The sequence below is a fragment of the Crocuta crocuta genome, unplaced genomic scaffold (genome assembly GCF_008692635.1).
Source record: "Crocuta crocuta isolate KB4526 unplaced genomic scaffold, BGI_CrCroc_1.0 scaffold241, whole genome shotgun sequence".
Classification (NCBI taxonomy): domain Eukaryota; kingdom Metazoa; phylum Chordata; class Mammalia; order Carnivora; family Hyaenidae; genus Crocuta; species Crocuta crocuta.
Window position 1 is genome coordinate 3,197,529 of NW_027527807.1, and position 7,232 is coordinate 3,204,760.

The 7,232-nt window shown below is 40.1% G+C and overlaps 1 protein-coding gene across 1 annotated transcript in view; it reads right to left on the reverse strand.

The window, feature by feature from the left end:
• The window catches only part of ADGRG4 (adhesion G protein-coupled receptor G4), a 105,396-nt gene that overhangs the window by 88,292 nt on the left and 9,872 nt on the right, over positions 1–7,232 (reverse strand).

A 7,232-nucleotide genomic window follows, 5' to 3' on the forward strand; every position in this document is an offset into this window, starting at 1 on the left:
ACCTCAAGGTTAAATTTCTTGAACATTCACTATTTATATATACATATATTTGTATATACATATATATATTTGTATATTTGTCATATATACATATATTTGTATATATATTTGTATATTTGTCAATAATGTATACACATATATGTATAATAAATTGGTATTATGTACATTATAAACATACACAAAAATAGAAATGTCAAAAGGATATAATAAAAATAAATAGAAATTGAAGTTTCATAATATCTTCTTCCTGTACCCTGATGCACTGTGTGCCCCCTAGAATTGTGCACCTCACTTTGAAGACCACTGGGGCCTAGCTTTTGTCTCAATTCAAGTCAATTAAATTTAACAAGTATTATGAATGCTATTCTAGGTCGTGTGAGAAGGGTATACTGTTCACAGCATGATTCCTTCCTGCAAAGCGCTCACACTTATATTAGAAAAGTCTTAACATTACTTAAATGTTTTTAGACAAAATGTAACATAACATTTTTAAACAAAACACTGGAAATACAATAAAATAATAGTACAGCTGATAATAAAGTGAACAGTTTGGGGCGCCTGGGTGGCTCAGTCAGTTAAGCGTCCAACTCTTGATCTCAGCGCAGGTCTTGATCTCAGGGTCGTGAGTTCAAGTCCCATGTCGGCTTTCACACTACGTGTGAAGCCTATTTTAAAAATAAATAAATAAGGGGCGCCTGGGTGTCTCAGTGGGCTAAGCATCCGACTACAGTTCAGGTCACGATCTCACAGTTTGTGAGTTTGAGCCCCGCGTCAGGCTCTGTGCTGACAGCTCAGAGCCTGGAGCCTGCTTCGGGTTCTGTGTCTCCCTCTCTCTCTGTTCTTCCCCCACTCATGTTCTGTCTCTGTCTCTCAAGAATAAATAAATGGAAAAAAAAGTTTTTAGTAAATAAATAAATAAAGTGAACAATGGAATATAATCAGGTTCCAAATGTCTCTGAATTGCAATGAGAGATCAGTGTAGTGAGAGATCAACACAGGCTTCAGACTAATGAAGAAGCTTTCTTCTAGAAGATGTTGGCCTTTGAGAAATGAGAGGGTTTGGGTAGAGAATCAAAGGCACGTGGCAATGATTATGGAGGTAGTGGAAAATCAGTCTAGCTAGGAGGGCGTATGTTGGAATGGGGGTGGGAAAGAATGTCAGACTAAGGTGTAACTTGAAGGGGAGGGTGGAGAAACTGGTAAGAGAAGATAATATAGCAGCTTCTACACACTTATTACAAGCCAAGCACTGTGCTACCTGCTATCCCATTTATTCTTAATAGTTTTTTTAAGTTTGTTTATTTTTCTTAGTAATCTCTATATCCAACATGGGGCTCGAACTCATGACCCTGAGATCAAGAGTTGTGTGCTCTTCCAAATGAGCCAGTCAGGCACCCCACACTATCTCATTTAATATACCTAACGACCTTAGAAGGTAGATATTACAATTAATCCCATTTTAGAGTTGAGGAAACAGAGTATCAGCAACTTTACATGTTCACAGTTGGAGTTCAAACCAAGGTCCATCATCCATGTTCTTAACCACTCCACCCTTGTGAAGGATGTAGATTCTTGAGTGAGGAAAATGAGATGAATAAAGATAGTCTCTAAGGAAAACAAATTTCGTGGCATATACAGGATGGGTAGGAACAGAAAGGCACTGAAAGCAAGGAGACTCTTTAGGAGGCTGGTAGAGGTCAAGTGTTGGTGGAGGTCAAGTGCTGCTGGCCATGGCCACACAAGGGAATGAATTAGTATTTCTATAAATTCATGATCACCCACTCCAAATAAGCCTCTCACACTGCCCAGCCATCCTATTTTTTTTCTGGTCAAATTTTGCTACTACTTTCTACATTAACTATTTAAAACCTTCCTCATTATCAAACTCTGCCCCCACGTGTTTATTCAGTTACTGTGCCCCTTACTTCACAGGAAAAAATAATTGAAGTTATCAGAATCTCGGCTGTGCTACTGTCTCAGTTATCACTCACCAGCAGGTATGGCTCCTTTTCCTAAGGAGCCTTTCCTTCCTGATTTAAAACATATTCCAGTCTCTTGGCAATAAAAAATATAAACCCTACATCTGGGGTGCCTGGGTGGCTCAGTCAGTTAAGCGTCCAACTCTTGATTTTGGCTCAGGTCATGATCTCACAGTTCATGGGATTGAACCCTGCATCAGGCTCTGTGCTGACAGTGAGGAGCCTACCTGGGATTCTCTCCCCCCCTCTCAAAATAAATAAATAAACATTAAAAACAATAAAAGTTCCACATCCCTCTGCAGGTACTGCTCTATCTCCTTCCTCCCCATCACATCTACTTTAAAGAAAGTTTATCTATACTCGCTGTCTCCACCCTCCTCAGCCCCATTCTTTAGCCCACATTAAACTGGGTTTTTTATCATCATTCCACTGCACAACACCACTAAAGCCAGCAATGGCTTCCATAAGGACAAATACTATGGATACTTTTTTTAGTCTTCATCTTACTTCACCTCTCAACAGTTTTGGACAATGTTGACCACTCCTTCCTTCTTAAAATACTCTTTTTAGTGGTTTCCATGACACAACATGCTCTTGTGCTGTCTCCTACTTCCCTGGCCACTCCTTTTCTATCTCTTTTGCACACCCATCATCTTTAACCCAGTCATGAAATATTAGAGTTCAAAGCTTGGTCCAAGCACCTCTTTTCTTCTCACCCCATGGTTTCTCCACACACCTCCATATTCCAGTTTACACCTATACACAGATGAATGTCAAAGTTATATCCCTAGACCAGATCTCTATTCTGAGCTTCTCATCTTTATACCCAATTGCTTACTTGACATCTCTTGGATATCTGACTAACCCCTCAAACTCAATATGCCCCAATTTGAACTCATTGTCTTTTCTCCAAACTGGGTCATCTGTCAGTACTCTCTCAGTGGATGGGATCATCGTGCATTCAGTTATGCAAGCCAAAACCCTCTCCCTCCATCTCCTTCATTTTCTCTCTCACTTGCCATAGCCAACCCATAATTTTGTCCTCTAACCCTTATCTCCCATACAGCTCTTGACTCCATCTGTTTCTCTCCATCTCTCTCACTTACCACCCTGACCAAACCAACATTGATCTCTCACCCCGACCACTGCAGCAGCCTCCCACCTGAACTCTGCCTCTATTCTTGGCCCCCCTCCAATCTCTCCCATAAGTCAATCAGGGTGATCTTTCTTGAAATGCAGATTTGATGATGTCACACACACACACACACACACACACACACACACATTTAGCTCCCTTTAGTGGCCTTCCATTACTCCTAGGATTAAAACCAATGTATTTCTTAATAGAGCTTATAAAGCTATACACAGTTTGGTCCCTACCTACCTGTCCAGCCTTGCTTTGTGTGAAGTTTCTCCCTTGTTTCTTGGGCTTCAGCCCACTAGCCTCATTTTAGTCATCCAGTATTCGGTCTTCTCTGTCCTCCCACAAGACCACTGCCTATGCTGCTACCTGTACTTGGAATGTTCTTCCCATCCTCCTTCATTTGATTAGCTCCTCCTCATCCTTCAGATCTAAGCTCATGCGTCACTTCCTCAGGGAAGCCTGCTACCTCTCTTTGCGTCCATGACTGGGCCAAACCAATCTGTTCTAGGCTCTTACGACAGCCTAGACTTCTTCTTCATCGCCCTTGTCATATCTGCAGTTTTACATTGGTGTGTGTTTATTACTACTGTCTTCCTCACTACACCATGTGGGCAAGGACCGCCTCTTTCTTTGCTCACCAGTGTACCCTTAGTGCCTAGCACAGAGCCTGACACATAGTAGATGTCCAGTAACTATTTGCAGGCTAACTGAACAAATGGATGATGAGGGGTTGGAATGAAATATGAGTCATGTGGGGATTCCTAAAGGAACTATTGACAGGTTAGGGTAATGAAGAAGCTTACAAGGTAGAGAAGACAGAGAAATCTCAGAGAACTAGAATTTTGGTTTTGGGCAACTTGGAGAATAGCAGTGATACAGGAAATAAGAAAATTGGGAAGGTAGCCTCTCTCAGAAGAAAAAGATGCAGTTCTGACTTGGACAAGCGAATTTGGGGTGAAGAAACATCCAAGTGAAAATGGTGCATAGTAAATTTCAAGACTGAGTCATAATTTTTCTCTGGTTCAGATCACCCAGAAGGAAATCATGCATATTTACCATTGGGAAATTAGCATTTTGAATATATCCACCTAGGAAGCATATTACTTATGATGTAGAAATAATTATGGTGGGGTAGACAATCTACTAACTTGTGTCACTGTCTTGAGCATTAAAATTACTTTTAATTTGCATACGTAGAAATTCTGAGATGTGTGTAAGATGTTCTTTAGGATTTTGCGGTCATTAGCGAGTAGAATGAATGACAATCAGAAGTCTGCAACGGACTGTAAAGTTAGAGTTGACAAAAGTCACACATGTTTACAGTCACAACACACATGTGGAAGGGGAAAAGTCAAAGTTATATATAAAGTACTCTCCCACTTAATTTTCCAACATTGTTTCAATGATCAGAGATTCACATTCTGTTAGGCCCCATCAAGAAAGTGCTATACTTCCACAGCACAATATTTATTTCAAGCTTTCTGCCTTCCAATTTGTCCATAACTACAAGCAGAGCGAGAATTGTCAGGGCTTTGGTTTCCATTTTTGCAGATGGCTTTACCACAGCCAACTGGCTTAGCAAAGCTGTTAAAGTGTCACTTATATCACATTTGAGGAGGGTGGCATCCCAGAGCCTGAATCACTCTCTATGAATACACTAATTGTTGAGAGAGAAGAGTACACAGTTTGCACTCCTTTACAAATGATTCATGATGGAGCTGCATTTACGTTTTAGGAAAACAATAAAATACTGAATACCGCCAAAGTCCAAGTTATCTTCTTTGATGCAGTATTCAAAAAGTACTGTTACAGGGGTCCTAATGAGTAACAGGAAGCTCTTTCAGAACACAAAGGATGGGAGTTAGGTATGATATTTTTATCTGAAGAGAGCTTAGATGTTAACTGTTATGAACGCTTCCAGTAAGCATCTCAAAAGAAGCATAAAACTTAGAAAAAGAGAAACAAATGAGTTGAACAAAATTTTCAAGTGGGTGGCATTTTAAGTACCAGGTATCTCTTGGAAAATAATGCAACTTCCATCGCTTCACTTGAACCCGAAGTCTGGATTTCTATATTTCAGCAAAGCTCCTGTTGAATCTTTGAGATGAGAGGGTTTTTTTCCAGGAGGATTACTGTAATGTCTTTATTAACAAATACTCAAGTCTTCCTTAATTAAAATCACAGAATCTTTTTTTAATGTTAATTTATGTATTTTGAGAGAGAGCGTGTGAGCAGGGGAGGGGCAGAGAAGGATTGAGAGAGAGAGAATTCAGAGGAGGCCCCACGCTTGGCATGGAGCCCCACGCGAGGCTCGATCGCATGACCACAAGATCCTGACATGAGCCAACATAAAGAGTCATATGCTTAACTGACTGAGCCACTCAGGCAGCCCAAAATCACACCATCCTAGAACTAAGTCTTGGAGACTGTATTCAACCACTTCATTTCGAGATCAGGCCCAGAGAGGTACAGGGCTGACAGGATGAGATTTCCATTGGTGGAAAATGTGTAGAGAAGTAAGACAGTACGTGCCAGTGTTTCAATTATCTAGTACCCTTAAGTACATGCCCTCAATTTACACAGAATCACCATAAACCTACGAGAACGAAGAGACCCTCTACCTTAAAGAGACAAGGAAAGACAAATTTGCATAATACAAGCCAAGTTCTGCAAGTGCTGAAGAATAAGCAATCCTCCAAAATAATGAGACATAAACCTTAGAAGAGAGTATCACTGTGCTAAACCAAAACATGAAGGTACCCTTGCAAGCCTGGGCACTGAAACCCAGTGAGGGCCTCAAATTACAGCCATGCCCTGAAACCATATCTGCCTTGAAGAATCATTCACATCCCAAATAAAGCCAATCCAATCAAATGTCGACAGCTTTTTAACCAAGACTTATAGGAATTAAAGACGATTTCAAACCCCAAGTCTACCAATGAATTACAATGGGTTAGCAAAGATGTTCAATTGACACAGAAAAAGCATGTGACAAAATCCCATGTATATCCATGATAAAATCCCTTGGCAAGTTAGGGACAGAAGATGTTTATGTCAACTTGATAAAGAACATAACCAAGAAACCTACATGGAAAATCAGCCATAATGGTCAAAGACTGAATGTTTTCTCTCCAAGACTGGAAGCAAGGCAAAATGTCTGCTCTCATCACTTTTCGTCAACATACTATTGGAAGTTAGAAGCATTCCAGTAAAAGAAACAGAAAGAAATGAAAGGTATTGAAGGACTGCCTGGCTGGCTCAGTCAGTAGAGCGTGCAACTCCTAAGCTCAGGGTTGTGAATTTGAGCCCCATGTTGTGGAGGGGGGTAGAGTTTACTTAATAAAAAAAAATTAAGTCATTGCAGATTACATAATTGTCCATGTTGAAAATCCCAAAGAATCTTTAAAAAAAAAAAAACCCTCTTAAAACTTAGAAGTGAGTTCAGCAAGGCTGGAGGTTACAAAATAAGCACTAAGTCAAGAGTTCTTAGACCTGACACCAAGAACATGATGCACAAAAAGAAACACTGATAAATTGGACTTCATCAAAACTAGAATCTTTTGCTCCATGAAAGCCCATGTAAAAAGGATTTTTAAAAGCAATCTGCAGACTAGGGGGAAATATTTGCAAAGCATATCTCCAACTAAGGACTAGAATATGTAAAGAACTCTCCAAGACTCAACGGTAAAACAAATCCAATTTTTAAAAATAGGTAAAAGGCATGAATAGGCAGCTCACTGAGGAGGATGTACAGGTGGCAAATAATCATTGAAAAAGGCGTTCAATATCATAAAGCACCAGGGAAATGTAAATTAAAGCCATAATGAAACATCACTAACCACTTCCAGAATGGCTAACATAAAAAATAGTGACAACACCAAATGCTTGCAAGTATGGAGAGAAAATGGATAACTCATCCATTGCTGGTAGGAATATAAGAAGCTACGGCCACTTTGGAAAAGAGCCTGACAGCTACATATAAAACTAAGCGTGCAACTACCACACAGCTCAGCAATGGCACTACTGGACGTTTGTCCGAGAGAGATGAAAATTTGTGTCTACACAAAAACTTGTACACAAAGATTATAGCAGGGTGTGCTAGGGGTTTT